The sequence below is a fragment of the Sciurus vulgaris genome (assembly GCF_902686455.1).
Source record: "Sciurus vulgaris genome assembly, chromosome: 7".
Classification (NCBI taxonomy): Eukaryota; Metazoa; Chordata; class Mammalia; order Rodentia; family Sciuridae; genus Sciurus; species Sciurus vulgaris.
The window spans coordinates 2,593,288-2,610,664 of NC_136467.1; positions in this window are offsets into that span (position 1 = coordinate 2,593,288).

Genomic DNA, 17,377 nt, shown 5'->3' on the forward strand with positions numbered 1-17,377 from the left:
GATCTCAGACAGGGGATGTAGTGTATAGCTCAGTCAAAATTCAAGATAGCTATTACACAAACTAAATGTTTTACTGTTGTTATTTCCATTTTGTATTTTTCCTTGTAAAGTCTATAACAATTGCCTGATTAATGTTTTGCAGAAGAAGTACTGGCTTCAAGAACAAATGACCTAAATTAATTTGAGATAATAAGCCATCACCTATAGGACAGATAAGATAATATAGACCCCAGTTAAAAAAGGGGACAAATGATTGTAAAGTCATAACATTAGAGTTAAAAACCCGCTACTCTTACTTTATAACTGGTGAGACTGGCTTGTTGGATGTTTAAGATCAAACTTAGAGACTGAGATTAAAATACAAAAGGGCCAAGAAAACCAGTATTGGCTCTTGCCCTCTGAGTCAGCCCTGAACCCAGGGAATGGAGAGCTCTAAGGAGGTTTGCAACTCTGGGCCACACGACCTCCTGATCAGGGAGATTGATGAGACCACTAGAGGATGTGAAGCCAATCAATGTGCCTGCTGCAGAGGAGGGTCATTGAAAAAGGGAGACATCCCTGATGCTTCCAAAGGAAGCCACCTCATCAAGGAGACCCTACCTAGCAAATGACACTAAAGGAGCTAAGATGCTGCTCTCAAGTTCTCCACAAGTAAACCCCTGTGGGACTCAATTGACCCTTAACAACGGATAAGAACAAGGTCAATTTGACCAGCTTGATCTTGAACACCTAGCAAAACAGTTAAAACCAAAACACAGCCATTTCTGGGCATTTAAAAGAAGAAGCATAAATGGAACTTAAGACCTACACTTGTATTATCCCCAAGAATAAGTAAGATTGGATGCTACAAAAGAGATTCCTAGGGAGGAGTGCCTGATAACTGTCAAGAGAAACTGCCCCAGTCAGAAATTTGGGTCATTTTAAGGTTTACAGATCTTCCCATACAGGACAATGCCTGCTAAATTGCCTACAGAAGTTCCTACAAGATCAGATACAAGATACAAGTTCTGGAGCTGGTGGACACACACAAGTTCACCAACAATCAATCAATCAACCGCTTCTCCTTCAAGACTGTCAGTCCCTGACACCCACAAGCTGAGACCTGTGATTCACTATTGACACCTCTGCTCCGAAAACTCTGCTCCCACCGAAAGCCCTCCCTAGTCCTCTTTTTTTTTTTTTTTTTTTTTTTTTTAACAGGAATGAGACTCTTTGCCCCCTAATCAGCAGGAAGAAGCTACAGAAGAAAGACCATTGTCCCACCCCTGGCATCTATAAAAACAAAAAGGAGGAATATTTGTTAGGGTCCCATTCTGACTAATCCCTGGAGAGTCAAAGTGAACACAAGTGAACAACACGGTAATGCAAATCACACAGCGAGGTTTTATAAAGCAAGCTCGGAGCCTGGGACCACAACCAGCCCCTCAGGACCGATACAATGGCTGAGGGGAGCGGCCCTGAGTGGCGAGAAAGCGCTCTATTTAAGAGTTTCTGCCAGCATTCATACACAAGGGACCTGAACATTATTGGTTAACATTCGGACAGATAAATACTTGTCCTCCTTTGGTTTGGGTCCCTCCACTTTATTTGAATCTTACTGGGTCCTGCCAAAACTGAACGGTCCTGGAGGGAGCAGGGAGGAGGGGAGGAGTGAATGATTGAGGGAGAGGGGTCAGGGCTAGGTTCCCTGTCCTTGATAGATGGGTCACCGCGACAGCTGCACACTCCTCAGGTAGCTATCTTGAACAGCCTTGATAAGCCCGGGGCCCAGCGCATCCCATTTGACCTGTATTGGCCCCCGAGGGCGCCGTCGGGGCTGCCGCATCCTCAGTGTTTGCACGCCCTTTTCCTGGGGACGGTTTTTACAGGCCAGTTCACGAAATAGTCTTGTTTACACAAGAGGGCTGCACAGATGGCACCCCCCTTCTCAACATATTGACATCAGATCTGCTATTTTTGCTGCCACCATTATTCTGCCTCCCCCCACACCCACTTTACAACCCCAGATTGTTAGCCCGCGAACCTCCTCGCCAGCCATTGGTCCGTTGTTTTTAGCCCGCAGAATTCAACTCCTCCAGAATGGCTCCACCGCCGTTCTCCGCTCTCTCCCCTGCTCTTGCTCTTGCGTGAGCTCACTCTCTCTCTCTCTCCTCTCTCTCTCTCTCTCTCTCTCTCTCTCTCTCTCTCTCTCTCTCACCTGCGGGCAGGCATTCTGCCTGTCTGCTTAATGAAAGCTTTTGCGTGAGTTCCACATTCCAGAGTGGTTCCTGGGTGGCCTTCACACTGAGCAACTTGCCTGAACCTTCCTGACTTGATCACAAGAACCAGGGTTTGAAGCGGCAGGGCAGGCGGGAGTCTTCCTGCGGCCTCGGGTTCCCAGAAGGCCCCAGCCTTGACACAAGTAATGCAGAGTCAGGGGAGCACCGTCTTGACTCAGCAGTGGTGGAAGGCTCCCAGGGAAGACTGGGAACCCAGAGGACACAAAAACAGACCCACGCTGGGCCCCTCAGAAGATGCTCTTCAGGCTGGTCTTTCTCACAATTCTCTTGGAATGTCTGATAAGCAATTTGAGACTAATGTTTAAAATTAGCCAGTCTAGGAAAAACAAAATTGTACAAGAAATGAACTGTCATCAGGTGTATGACCTGCCCCTGTGGGAAGGACCGCAGCCCTTTCCAGGTGAGGTGAAAAATGAGTAGTTTTAGGAGGAGGAGTGAGAGGGGGCCCCCAAGTCCCACCTTCCATTGCTGAAGACCCACAGGGCGCATCTGGAGCCATGAAGATAGACCAGCATGAAGACATTAAGAATTGTGGAGGCCAACATCCAGAGAACGGCAGGGCCCTGGAAAGAGGCTGCCTCTGAGCACTGTTCATGAATCACTTTGGCAAAAACTAAAAACAGCTTTTAAAGGATCTAAGTCAGTATTTTTAGATAGACATGAAATATTCTCTATTTTTATCTATATGACATTTGTTTTCTTTTTAAAAATATTCCATTATTTGTTAAGGGCACCCTAACAAATCAAATACTCTCGTACGATTTAATTTTGTTGATTCCTCGTGTGTAGTCTGTTTCTGTGGTGATCTCCATAACCATAGTCACTGCTCCTGAATGTCAGGGTAAGGAGACTGACTTTGCAGGCAGCCATAGCACGGTCCTGGTGGTCAGCCATCGTACAGCTCAGGGGAGTCAGCTCTGGCTTGATCCAACGCCTGACAGCACTGGTCTGTCCTGCCTTGCTAAGAATGCACAGCTGATTCTCAGTCAGTCACTGTGTCTTGCTCCTTCAGGGTGCTGGCTTCCAGGAGCAGCTGAAGAGGTGAGTCGTACCAAAGTGAGAAACCAGAAGGCATGCTGTTGAGTCTGAGATTCTAATTTTTAAATCTACATTTTCCGGGCTGGGGAAGATAGCTCAGTCGGTAGAGTTTCTTGCCTTGCAAGGCACAAGGCCCTGGGTTCGATCCCCCACCACGAGAAAAAAAAAAAAAAAGTCTCTAAATCTAATTTCCATTTATAAGAGCAGCACATGTTTTTACAGAACATTTGCAAATAAGTCAAAAGAAAGTGCCTTCAGGACACTTCGCGAGCCATGTTTGAGGTGAAAGGAACAGTCTCAGAGTACCTCTAGCATAGTGCACGTGCAGTCAGCTCTGGTGGTGTGGACCACAGAAAACTCTCTGGGCCAACAGCAGTTACCTCTTACCTCTGCAAAAGGAGTGCAGCATCGATTTTGGATGAGAAAAAAGTAAGACTAACAGAAATACAGTAATGTGTTTTGATTCTATTCAGCAACACCCCCAGTTTTAAAACAAGCCTGGCCTCTGAAGCAGCATAGATTGAGCCAGCCTCACATATGGACACTTATTTTGTGGGATAATAAGTCATGTATAGTTAAATTGCCTAGAGTCCTAAAACAGGCGATTGACTAAATTATTAATTGAGGGTGAAATGTACTCCCTGGGAAAGCTCTCGCCATGACTTGCTCAGCAAGGTACCATCTGACCATAGAAGATAATGCTGTGGTCACTCATGTGACCACTCCTGTGTTTCCACCACATTCCTTCTGGTTTATTCCATGGTGCCATGACTGTATAATTTAGTTTGGAAGTCATAATTGGTCTCACAAGGGGTACCACATACACAAAAAGTTGTCTTGACAGCATCCAGGTGCTTCTGTCTTTATCCACTCTGGATATAAGATGCAGTTGTCTTTGAAAGAGCAGCCTTGCATAAACTTTGCAGCCCTACTTACAAGCTGGGAAATGCAGCTGAGTTATACTAAATTATATAAAATTGATGCTAATCACAGCAAGCAGACCACTCAATTTTCCTGTTCTATTTGTTAGTCAAAGCAAATGTCATACAAGCTACTCAGAAGTCTAAACAAGCAAGGCAGAAGTAGAAATGATGCTGTGACAATGACCAAGATGACAAATTCAGATAGGGATTTCTACCTATCATCTGGTTGATGAAACTTTGCCTGTGAGATAAAACACGTGTTCATGGGCACATAGCTCTGTGCCCACATGTACATATATAACATACATGTGCACACATGCACATATATGTACACACCACACACACCCTATGCACATGCATAAACATATATGCCACCCAGACACAGACGTGTACATACTCATGTATACACGTGTGTATTGTACAGAAGATCATGCCTGCACATAACAGCGCTGTCCTCTCACTAACCTACAGACTCAACAGTTTATCTCCTGCTGTAAGCCAGGCAGCCATTCAGGAAAATAAGCAAGAAAAAACTGATCTCCTCCCTGAAAGGATCCATGGCTGGCTAAGGGATGAAAGCATGTGAATGTTAAACGATGAGCGACCGAGGCGACTTGGAGAGTGTTATTAGAAGGTCAATTCACTGCCACTTGAATGTCTGAGCTGCCCCCTGAGCGGGCAGCCTTCCCAGGAGCCCTGGAGCCGAGGTTTCAGAGCAGGGGAGTTTGTGGGTGATGACATGAGGTTGCCTGTCCTAGGCAAGGGGGCCTGGGACCACACGTGACTTGACAGAGCAGCGTCCACAGCCAGGAGTGGGGGGATCATGAGGACGGGCCCAGCTGGTGAGTCTGGAAGTCAGCCAGGGGTGCGGGAGCCCTAGAGCAGGCTGCAGGACGGGAGGCCGTGGGTGTCCATCTAGAAATAGCACTCGGTGGGAGTCGCCTCAGGGCACCAGGGCTTGTTTTAAATCAGGAAGGCGAGACAGGCAGCAGAAGAAATGGCTGTCTTGAGGGAAGAGTCCCCAGAAGCAGGCAGCTCAGCACAGGGTGGGGGACTCATGGGATTGGCTTCTGTGCTTCATTTCTGTGCCCTGGGCTCAGGGGCAGCCTGACTGCTGGCACTCGGGCCTGGTTCGACTAGGGTGTGAAAGCCCAATAGAGGGGGTGGGCTGAGGGCTGGTTGTTCTCAAATGAAGGGCTCAAGGTGAGCTGTGTCCTAGTAATTAGCTGCACCAGAGGAGCGTCTCTCCAGGGTTAGCAGGCCCCAGCTGCTGAAAAGAAAAGAAAAATTAAAAAATGGGATGAGCAAGAGTCAGAGTGGACCAGAGCAGCAAGACCATAGTAGCCTCGATGGTTAGTCTAGGCAACTCCTGAAGGGGCTCCAGCTCCTGTGGCAGTCTTGACAACTGGTCCCCAATTCTAGGTCTCCTGTTTTTGAACCTGAAAAGTGATGACTAACTCAGTCAATGGGCTCCAAGAGAGAGCTGCCAGGTGGCCCCCAGGTAGGCAGGAAAAGAGCCTGCAGTGCCTCCTGGTTCTCCATGAGCACTATCCTCTATAGGTACCCTCTTGAGAAGATTCCTCTGGAATCCAGCTGCCACACCAGGGGACCCCAAAGGGGCCACATTCAGGACCTCTGGTGGACAGTCTCAGCTGGGCTTGTCCATCAGCAAGAAGGACTGCATCCTCCAGCCCAGCCACCCCAGCCATTTCAACAAATCCAAACCTAATGAGTCTTCCCCGCTGAAGCATCAGGTGCTATGGGCCCAGACAGCCATTCCATCCACGACTTTGCAGAATTCTAGACCCACAGATCATTGTTCATCTAGGATATAAAGCATGAGTAGCTTCTCACACAGCAAAAGGAACGGGAACCCTAAACTCCAGCCCCGAGGAGAGTGGAGAATCAAGGGAACTTTCGTAGATGGAATGGACAGTGCTTCTGTGATTTGTTCAACATGGCAGTGAGTTAGTTGATCTGGGTGTGGGAAACAGTGGTCCCTACTGCTGACATACTCTATCAACACACGGTGACAACATGGATCCCTGGATCTCTCTTGCCCCTTCCACCACGTGAGGTCCAACAAGAAGGTGCCGCTTGTTGTAGGTAAGTTTTTTTAAAATTATACTTTTCCCATTGAAGTGTTCATGATTTTAGTCTATGAAAAACTGACCACTGGGATTAATAGGGAAAATGAGAAATTAACAGGGAAAAGAACAGAGCACATCTTATCTCACCAGAGGGCCGCGGCCAACAAGGGCTGTCTTGCTGGAAGAGGAAGTCTCCCGAGTACGGCCCCTGCAGCAGTCTGAGTTGTGCCGTGCCCCAGTCCCCTCCTCCAGTGGAAAGGGCTGCAGCTACAGAAGGTGTTTCCATCCTCCACTGCAGTTACCGTGCCCACACAGACCTCCTTTATGGATGTAAACTGACAAAAGGGCAAGTCATTTCTGTGTGTGCAGGCTTGCTTTTCTAATTCAAAATATGCCAAAGAAATGTATTTGTAATGAGATACTTCACTCTGCCTCATGAGGGACCAGGAGGGCACTGACAGCTGGCTCTCTTACCCCGAGCCCTGGCTGGGCAGGCCAAACCTGCAAAGAGACTTCTGGAAGGCCTGGATTGTGAGTGTCTCTTCCAGCACAGAAGCATCCCCAAGGACCAGGCCCTCCAGAATGCCATCTTGGAAGGAGGCATGTCTCCCAGGCTCCCTGAGGGCATTGCTGATCTCTTCCTGCTCACCTACCCTGGAACGTCCTAATTTCCCTGGTTCTGTGGAGCTCCTTCCTTCTCCTGCCTTTAAGAAGCCCAGTACAGCACTTGCCTAGCATGCACAGGGCCCTGGGTTCCATCCCCAGCACCAAAAAGAAAAAAGAAAGAAAACTCAGGTCTTTCCCTACTGCCAAGGCTTTTTCTTTTAAAATAGTAATTTCTCCATTTCTCTTTTTCAGTCCTGGCAATCAAACCCAGGGCCTGACACATATTGGGTAAGGGCTCCAGCCCAGAGCTGCTCCCAGGCCCTAACTTCCTCAAGTTCTGCGGTTGTGTGAGATCTTTTGTGGACAGAACATGCTCTCCTGGGAAACTGCAGATGACCCTGAGCTAGACTGTACTAAAAGTCTCAAACCAAGGGAGCCTTAGATAGGGTGGTAGAAGCTTTAGACGCGAACTAAAATCAAGACAGTCTGTGTCAATCAAGACCCAACACATTATCAAATCCATCACTCCCAAAGGCCGTACACCAGAGTGGTAGGTTTTTCTTGTAAGTCTTCACAACGAGAAGAGTCTTCTTCCTTATAACAGGGATCCTACCCTAGTCTAAGTGTTTATCTTTCTCCAGGAAGGTTCCTATTACCCCGTACCAGGCACCGGGGTGCCCTCCATAGACCTTGGGGATGGTGTGTGCACACAAAATATCTTCCATCAGTGATCTCTTGGCCTGAAGACTTCGTGGCACGTTGATCAAAGTATAATTTTCATAAGGTTTTAAATCTAGTTCTCACAGAAGCATGTAGAAAGTTCACATTGAATACTAGCCCCATCATGTGAAAAACATCGGGATAGTAAAGTCAGCTCAAGAGCGCTTGAGAGATTATTTTCTGAAGATGAGGAACGAGATTATTAGTGACAAAACTGGTTGATGTCCCTAGATGTGGCGGGCGAGACCCGGGGCCCAGGGTTATGCCACATGCATCCAAGATGGCGACTGGCAGAGAGCCAAAGGGCGTGCTGAATGCGCCTTGAGAAAAACAGGAAGCGTTTACCAGTGGCTGTATGATAATTAGTTCAGCTGCTTAGCGCATGGACAGATATACTTACATGTGTGCTTGAGCGAGTGACTGCTTGATCTTTAACAGGATTGGATGGACATATCTGGTTACAATTGCTTATGCATGAGACTGCTTATATATTGAGGGTGTTATCCGAATAAAGCGGAAGCTGCTTCATGAACTTCTGAAGAGTACGTGTCATTTGTCCTGCTTGTCAGCGGCAAGCGGCACCTAGAGGGAAAAAAACCTTAACTTTTGGAGTCATCTCTTCCATGGGACATAAATATTTTTTCATTATGACCAGACTGTCAGAGTTAACATATAACTCCATGGGGTCTGAGCCCTAATCAATAACAGATGCCAAACCAAGCAAAAGACATATTTCCCTAAATCAGCAGTTCCCCAAAGGTGATCAGCAGACCCTTGGAGGTGACCCCACCGCCCCCGAAAAAGGTCAAGATCACTCTTTTCATCTTTGATGGGAGCATTATAATCAACACACTAGTGGGAGTTGCTGTGGTATGTTCGCACACGCGCTTAGCTCTGCTGGTCTGTCTCACTCCCCAAAATCTCCCCTTTGCTCCCCTCCTCCTTCCCCTACCCCCTTTCTGGTCTCCCCTCTACTTTCACTGGGTCCCTTTTCTTTCCTTTTTTTCTTTCCAAGATGTTATCATAGAAAACATGGATCCTTGACTGTCGAGTCTGGCTCATCTGGCGTGGCAGGTGTTCCCCAGTTCCATCCACTTTCCTGTAAGGGACACACTTCCATTCTCCTCCCGGCTGAGTAGAACTCCCGGTGTGCGCAACTCCTTTCCTTCATCCACTCCTCTGCGGACAGATGCCTAGCCTGGTTCTCTGGCTTGGCCAATGTCATGGCGGCACTCTGAGCATGGGTGTGTGTATGTTGAGCCACACTGACACCCCTGAAGTGAGACGAGCTTATTAGGATGGACAGTCTTCCTCATGCACTTTTGAATGAAAATCGCTAATGTTTTAATTAAAGATTTTTACATTTCTGCTCATCGAGGATATTGCTCGGTGGTTTTCTTTCTCTAATGTGTTCTTATCTGGTTTTGGTATCAGGGTGATGCTGGCTCGTAGAATAGATGTGAGAGTTTTTCCCCCTTTCTACGTCATGGAATAATTGGAGGGGCATAGGCAGTAGTTCTTTGAAAGTCAGGTAGAATTCAGCTGGGTATCCACATGGTCCTGGACTTTTCTTTGTTGGAAGGCTTTTTATTACTGCTTCAATCTCATTGCTTTCTACTGATCTGTTTAGGTTTCCTATATCCTCTTGGTTCAATTTTGATAGGTCTATAAATTTGTCCTTTTCTTCTAGATTTTCCATTTTATTAGATAGGCTTTCAAAGTAGTCCCTAATGATTCTCTGAATTCCAGAGATATCTGTGGTGATATCTCCTTTTTTTTTTTTTTTAATATTTACTTTTAGATGTTGATGGACCTTTGTTGTATTCATTCATTTATATGTGGTGCTGAGAATCGAACCCAGTGCCTCACACATGCTAGGCATATGCTCCACCACAGGGCCATAACCCCAGTCTGCTATCTCCTTTTTCACATTTAATTTTATGAATTTGGGTCTTCTTTATCTTTTGGTAAGTTTGTCTAAAAGTTGATCAATCTTATTTATCTTTTCAGAGAGCCAACTTTTTGTTTCATTGATCCTTTGTATTATTTTTGTATTCTCAATTTCATAAATTTCAACTCTTAATTATTTCCTTTCTTCTACTGATTTTGAAATTGGTTTGTTATTTTTTTCTAGGACCTTGAGATGCATCATTAAATTGCTTATTAGGGATCTTCCTAATTTTCTTATGTAGGCACTTATAGCTATAAACTTTCTTCTTAGAACTGCCTTTATTGTGTCCCAGAGATTCTGATAATGTATCTGTTCTCATTTGATTTTAGGATTTTCAAAATTTTTACCTTTATTTCCTCTATTATCCATTTATTGTTCAAAAATATATTGTTTAATCTTGATTTGTTTATGTAATTTCTATGACTTTTCTTGCCATAGAAATTATATTGATTTGTTTGTATTTGCTAAGACTTGCTCTGTGTCCTACAATATGGTATATTTAGGAGGAGGTTCCATAAGTACCTGAGAAGAAGGTGAATTTATCTGTTGTTAGATGAAATATATTCTATAGGTGTGTATTAGGTCCATCTGATTTATGGTATTTTTTTAGATCTGAAGAGTCTTCACTGAGTTTATGTCTGGTTGACCTGTCCATTGGTGAGAGGGATGTATTGAAATAACCCAGTATTATTGTATTGGGGTCTTTGAGTTTTTACAAGTAGTGCTTGTGTTATGTACACTGATGTTTGAGGCATAGATACTTACTAAAACATTATATCTTCTCATTGGGTTGTTTCCTTTACCAGTGTGAAACGACTCTTATTGTCTCTTCTGATTAATTTTTGCTTGAAGTCTGCTTTACTGGATATGAAAGTAAATACTCCTGCTCGTTTTTGGTCTCCATTTGCATGGAATATCTTCTTCCATCTTTTCACTTTCAACCTGTGAATGACTGTGCCTGAAGATGAGTCTCTTGCAAACAACATATACTTGGGTCTCACTTTTTAATCCACTGTACTTGTCTATGTCTTAATTGGAGCATTGAGACCATTTACATTCAGTGTTATTATAGAGATGTTTATTTCTATTCCTGCTATTTTTATTTATTTTTAATGTTTAATTTGGTCTTATTTCTCCATTTTCTTACTCTTCTAATAAGATTCATCCACTTGGGAATCCTGAAGATTGTTTTTAACTTCTTTTGTGTGGAGTGTTTCCTTAAGTACAGAAATTTGGTGTTGATTTACTAATCATGAATTCTTTTAGTTTATGCTTATCTTATTTCTTCTTCAATTCTAAAGACTTGATGGATTTAGCAATCGTGGTCTGCAATTAGTTTCTATTAATTAGAGTTTCTGCTGAGAGATCAGAAGTAATCCTGATTGACTTACCTTCAAATGTGACTTGATGTTTTTCTCCTGAGGCTTCAAAATTACTTTTGTAATACCAGTAAAATGTCTTTGGCACTTTTCTTGCCTTTCGACGTTTATACTAATGATGGGTACCACTGCAGCAATCAGTGGTTGTGACACCAACCACGTAGTATTGGTCATTGTCTTGTTTATGTTACAGTCCTAGGCAAGGAGACGAAGTCAATTTAACACACCAGTTGTCCTTGATGAGGATGTAAAAAGCATTAACTTTATTAAATCTTGACCTTTGTGTACACATTTTTAAATATTCTGTGGGATAACAATTACACCAAGCACTTTATTGTACACTGAAATATGTTGTCTCCTGAAGGTGGTTGGGTGCTGAGCTGCCAGCTGGGGCACAATTGTTAGTTGAAAAAGTAACTGACAGAGGAGATGACTATTTGGACTTCAGTATTTAGAAGAATATTTTCACAAAAATATATGTAGTTAGTCTGTCATTTCAAGGACAACAACTGACAGTATTTTTTGTCAATGATAAAATTGGAGTTTTCAAGTGAAAACTAGAATTTTGGAAATCTGTGTCTGCCACTGTGAACTTAAAAGCTTCCCCATCTACAAAGAATTTTCTGAGTAGGTCAGTGGTGGTAGCAATGCCTTGGGTAGGGTATGATGAGACATGGCAGCACTGGGGAATTCTGCAATCTCAGTGAATCAATATGGTCTAAATGACTTACATATGATGATACAAAATCATACATGGTGTGATGATGGTTTTGATGCTGAAAAAAATTACCACAAACTCATAGGTATACAACAACACAGTTCTCTTATCACACAGTTCCAGGATCCAGAGTCTGGTCTGAGTCTCTTCGGGTTAAGGTTGTAGTATTAGATTGGGTCATGCTCCTTTATGGAGGTTCCGCAGGGGGATCTGCTTCCTGATCTTTCCAGCTTCCGGAAGCCACCAGCATTCTTGGCTCTTAGACCTCTTCCTCCACGCACAAAGCCATGAGCAGGGTGTTGGACCCTTTCCACATGGCATCCCCTCTGGTCCTCCTCCTCTCAAGGTTCTTACAATGGCATTTGACAAAAGTTCCTTTTGCGCGTATAAGGAACAAATCCATGGGTTCTGGTGAGTAGCAATGCCAATATCTTTAGGGGGCCATGACTTTGATATTACACATGGGCGAGAAGATTCACTCCAAGTTCTAAATAGAGCTATGCATTCTAAAGTAAGAGTGGGAAAGTGTGGTAGAATGTCAGATTCCATGTGGCAGCTGAAAGTTTAGAGCTTTTTGCTTATATCTAAAAAGTGGTTAAATCAAAATCCTCATCCCCTCTCCAACTAGATATCTGTGTGCAACCAAATTTTCTTTGGTCCAACTTTAACCAAACAACACATTGAGTGCCTGAATGCAGAAGCAAATTAAAAGAATCTACTTTCTTTTTAAACCAGTCTTTAAAGAGATTGCAAATTTGTATAAATCAATGCGGGTTTTCTCACTGTGTTAATTTTGCTTTAGAAAATGTTTTTAAAGACATATATTTTAATAAAATGTGCTTTGTAATGGGCTTATTTAATTAATCAATTTTTAAAATATTCTCTGATGTAGTTTTTTAATAAGGTAGATATCATTAATATAATGCATATAAGCAGAGGTTCTTTGGGGACCTCAGTAATTTTTTTCAGTTCTTGTTAGTGTAGTATAGTTTACATAATATTTTATAATCATAAAAGCATGGAATATAATTTGCTCCAATTCAGGCCCAGCTTCCCCTTTGCCACCCCCTCTCCCTCCGCCATTCCTTTTCCTCGACTCCGTTGATCTTCCTTCTGTTTATTTATAGTTTTTTTCAAGTTAGTGTTTTACAGATACACATACAGGTGAAACTCATTGTGATGCGTTCAAAGGGACTGCAATCACTTTTGGGAGGGTAAGGGATCCTGAGACCAAAATATTAAGGACTGCTTCATGTAGAATGGGCTGTTTTCCCCCTTAGATGATGTTCCCAGATGGCCTTGGAGGGACCTGCCACCATCACTTGTGCTCTTTCCAAGTGTCGACACTGTTTCTTGACAAATGTTTTCAAGAGCTACTGTGCTGTAGGGGGAGGGAGCATGGGTCAGGACTTGGGGTGCTGGGCCCGTCCTCACGCACCCACTACGTAGCTGTGTCCCTTTAACACATTCTGAGTTACACAGGCTTGACTTTCTTCCTCTGTGAAATGGGCATAACACCTGCCTTGTCTAGATACTGGGTTGTTAGAAAGCTAAGCAAGATAATGAAAGTATAATGTCTTCTGATTGAGAAAATGCTGTTTTTTTGTTTTGTTTTGTTTTTTTAAATAGCAAACGCTGAAGGACGCCTGTGGATAAAGTGCTTCTGGGTGAGTGGATAAGGGAGGCTGAAACCATGTGAGCAAGCAGAAATCAAGCAGGTGCCTCTCCCAGCCACAGCACAGAGGTGGCGGAGAGAATGAGGACACAGCTCTGTCCCGAGGCCTTTCTGTGGCGTTGAGGAGAGTGCTGCTCCAGTACAGGAGTGTGATTTCAATGGCTTCAGACTCCTGGAGAAGTGTTTGTGCAGTTAAGGCAACAGAGGGGTCAGAGGAGGTTCACAAAGAAGCGAGCCTGCCCTGTGTTCTGGCAGACGGACTCCAGCGGAGACTGTGCCAGGCCAGCACTTGGGCAGGGGCCGGCGGGGGCGGCTGGGACCCTCCGCTACCTTCTGGCGCGTGTCTGGACTGTAGTCCCGTGCTGGCCAGGGTGATGGCCTGTTCTTGGTTCTCCTCCCAGCAACCCCTGCCACTTTCTCCCCTTCGGTGCAGTGTCTCTCACCAGACACCCACAGAGGCTGCTGAGGGCAGTGGTGAGCCGGGCGTCCTGAGACTCCAGCCAACGCCCACTAGCAGGGAGCCTGGCTTACTTTAAACTAGCAGAGGCAAGTCATGAGTTGTCACCTTCGTCTAGTCCAGGGAGGCGGTGATTTAACCAGCTTCCCAAACCAGAGTCTGCCCCAAGGAAAAGGGGAAATTACCTTAATGACTGGCTATATTTTGAAGAAGGAGCAAAGTGGCAGTTAGACCAAACAGAATCACCTCTTAAGTCTGCGGCCAAGTGCTTGCAAGAGATTAAAGGGAGATGATGAGAGAGATAAAAATAAAGAACCAAAGTAGCAAAATAAGAAAGCCCTTTCATCCTAAATTTGACTTATAAATGTCACTGAACTTATGTATTTTCTTTAAGACAAACAAAAAACAACCAAAGGAGCAAAGCTCATTTCTTAGTTCTGCCATTCAAGCAGGGTTAGCAGTCTTGGCGGTCAGCACCCCTCAGGCCAGGACTGCGGCCACCACAGGACAGCTCCACCAGAAAGGACAGAGCTCTTTTTTAGCATCATGAGGTGGGAGTAGCAATATTGGAGGCTAGAAGGGACTTTTTAATAACAAATGATAAAAGTTGTAATGACAACCCAAAGTTAGAGCCCCAAACAACTCAAAAGTAAAATGCACAGAATCCCAAGGCTGGCCAGGGCACTTTGGAGGTGGGGCAGGGGACATCGTTGCCTGGCTGTTGCTCTATGATATGAACAGATCAGTGGCTCCAGGTTTGTGATTCGCCTGAGGGTGTGGTTAATAAAGAACCGGGGAGATAAATAAAGGATTTTTGCTCTGTTTATAAGTTTTTGGAATACTGACTTAATTCCTGGGCATTCCTAAAGGTGACTAATGAGGAGTCTATTCCTGTGGAATATTATGCTTTCATGTACTCGAACAATTTGGAGTTTCCCACTCCATTGTAGTTATTATTTTTGATGCTCACAAGTCATTCCATTTCTCTATTAGGAGCGCCTTCAGGTAAGCTCCTGGGTCCCTGCAGCCTTGCCCCAGCCTTTCCCATGACACTGTGTTTCCATACCATGCCGTCTGTTTCTCCCTGAACACCAGAAATAGTCTTTTTCCTCCCTGCACCCTGGACACAGCCATTTCTCCAAGGAGCTCTGGTTTCTTAGCGACATTGCATATTTAGAGACATTTCCTGGTCCTAGGGGTGCTCACTGCCACTGGGTTAGCCATTGTCACCACCAGGCCATTTCAGTAGACAGAACTTAGTGACAAAGTTGTTTTTCTCTTATTTGACAAAGCACACACACACATCATGAGTTCATAGTGAGAGTTACAGTTCAACTTCAGCATGACAAAACTTTTACTTGATTTCAAATTCACTTCTACATTTTATTTTTATTTTTGTATTGCTATTCTCTTATAACATCCCCAATCTCATGAGTATCAGTACTTGCTTGTTTTACTTGCTTTTTATTCTTTAGATACACAATACCAATTCTATTTAATTACAAAATGGAATCTGCAGCAGTCAAGTATTCTTGACAGGAATTATTGTCTTGCTTTCTGCTTCAGGATGTGTCCCATTAGAAAATACCGTCAAAGCCCTGTTTTAAAGTTTCTTGAAATGATGCTCTCTGTGGCTAAGCAACCTGCTTAATGCCTAATTCCATACACTTTTTCTACTTTGCTTTTAGTTTTTAGAGGTTACCAAGAATTAAATTTTGTTGTATAATTACAAAACCATTTAGTGTTCCAAAGTCTGATACACAAAACAAAGGCATTCAGAGAAATCGGCTTCCGCCCCACCCCTGGGACTGCTCCGCCACCCATAACTGCTTCCCTCAGCTGCCAGGGCTGTGTGCTGCACGGTCCCCAGGCACGGTGGCAGGCATAGCGTTTGTTACGCTCACACATGCTCTGGGTCAGAACCTTAGGTCACAGCAGGCTGACTTACAGCTCCGTGATGTCTGGGTCTCAGCTCCTCTTAGACGCAGTACCACAGACCAAGTAAATTGCAAAGAAGCGAGGTTCGTTTAGCTCATGGTTTTGAGGCTGGGAGTCCAGACTGGGTGGTGCTGGCTCTGGAGGCGGCCTTCCTGCTGGAGGCTCTGGAGCGCACAGCCTCAGTGGCAGGGAGGAAGGGTGGGAGCCCAGGTGTGCACGCTTCCTCCTGTCCCTCTCTCTTCTTGGCCACCAGGATTCCATCCCGAGGGCTCTACCTGGCGATGACCTTATGTAGTCCTACAAAGACCCCTCCCTAAACTCCACTGGCAATTCATTTCCCACCCTCCTCACACTCACCACTGGGCCTGGACCTCAGTGGGAGTCTCCGAGGGGGAAACCACTGTGGAGCCCCCGCAGAGCTGGAGGCATGAAGGCTGGACAGTGGAGGCGGCCTCCCCACCTGTCTCCAGGTACAGGTTAGTGGGCACCTCCTCACAGCCTGTTGGCTGCTTTTCTCAAACTGAGTATCCAAAAAAGAGAGGAAGTCGGATGGGGGCTGGGCCGCCTTTGAAGCCACCGCATCCCTTACCGTGCTCCTCTTTCCAGGAGCCAAGAATCCCATCCCTGTCTTTGGCAGGTGGGAGGATCCCCATGTCTGGGTGTGGTAGCAGCGAGGCTATGGAAGAGCAGGTCAGGCTGCAAAAGTGTCACAGCACCTTGGGAAACACAGAGTCCTACAACACATCGGGGAAACACAGGGTCCTACAGCATGTCAAGTTCTGTTTCGTCTTTGGATCTGGGGACTGAACCCGGGCTGCTCAACCACGGAGCCACATCCCTGGCCCTTTTATTTTATTCATTTTGAGATAGGGTCTCACTAAGTTGCTCAGGGCCTTCGAGATCCTCCTGCCTCAGCCTCCTGCACATTACGGCTTTTGTTTATCCTTTCACTTGAAATGTTTCAGGGCAGGTGGAGAGGGAAAAGCTTACAGCAAGGTCCACCACACACTGGAGCTGGGAAAGAGCAATGCTGGCAAGGCCAGTGGAATGGAGTGCACCACCAGAGCCAAGGTCTGGGGGAGGAAGAGGGTAGAGCAGAGCCAGGAGCAGCACCGCAGGCCCTGTGCAGGCCAGCAGGTGTTCCTTTGCTGCGCAGCCCCTGAGAAACATAGGACCCTCGGGTTTGGCTGAAAGGAAGCCCCTTGGAGGTGGAGGGTTGGGTGCAGGACGAGGACAGGAGTCCAGAGGGGTGCACTGAAGGCCACAGGGCAGACATCCAGGCAGCTTCAGGATCGCTCGGGCGACTGTAAAAAGCCAGTGCTCTTTCCAATACATTTGAGGAGTTGTTACTTGTTTTTATGTTAATTACTGAAAATTATCAATCAAGAAGTATTTATAGGGCTGGGGCTGGGGCTCAGTGGTAGAGCGCTCACCTAGCATGCATGAGGCCCTGGGTTCAATCCTCAGCACCACATAAAAATAAAATAAAGGTATTGTGTCCATCTACAACTAAAATAAATTAAAATAAAAAATTTTTTAAAATGAAGTATTTATAAAGTATCTACTAGATCAGCTGTTAATGTGAGCTTATAAGTGAAGCTAT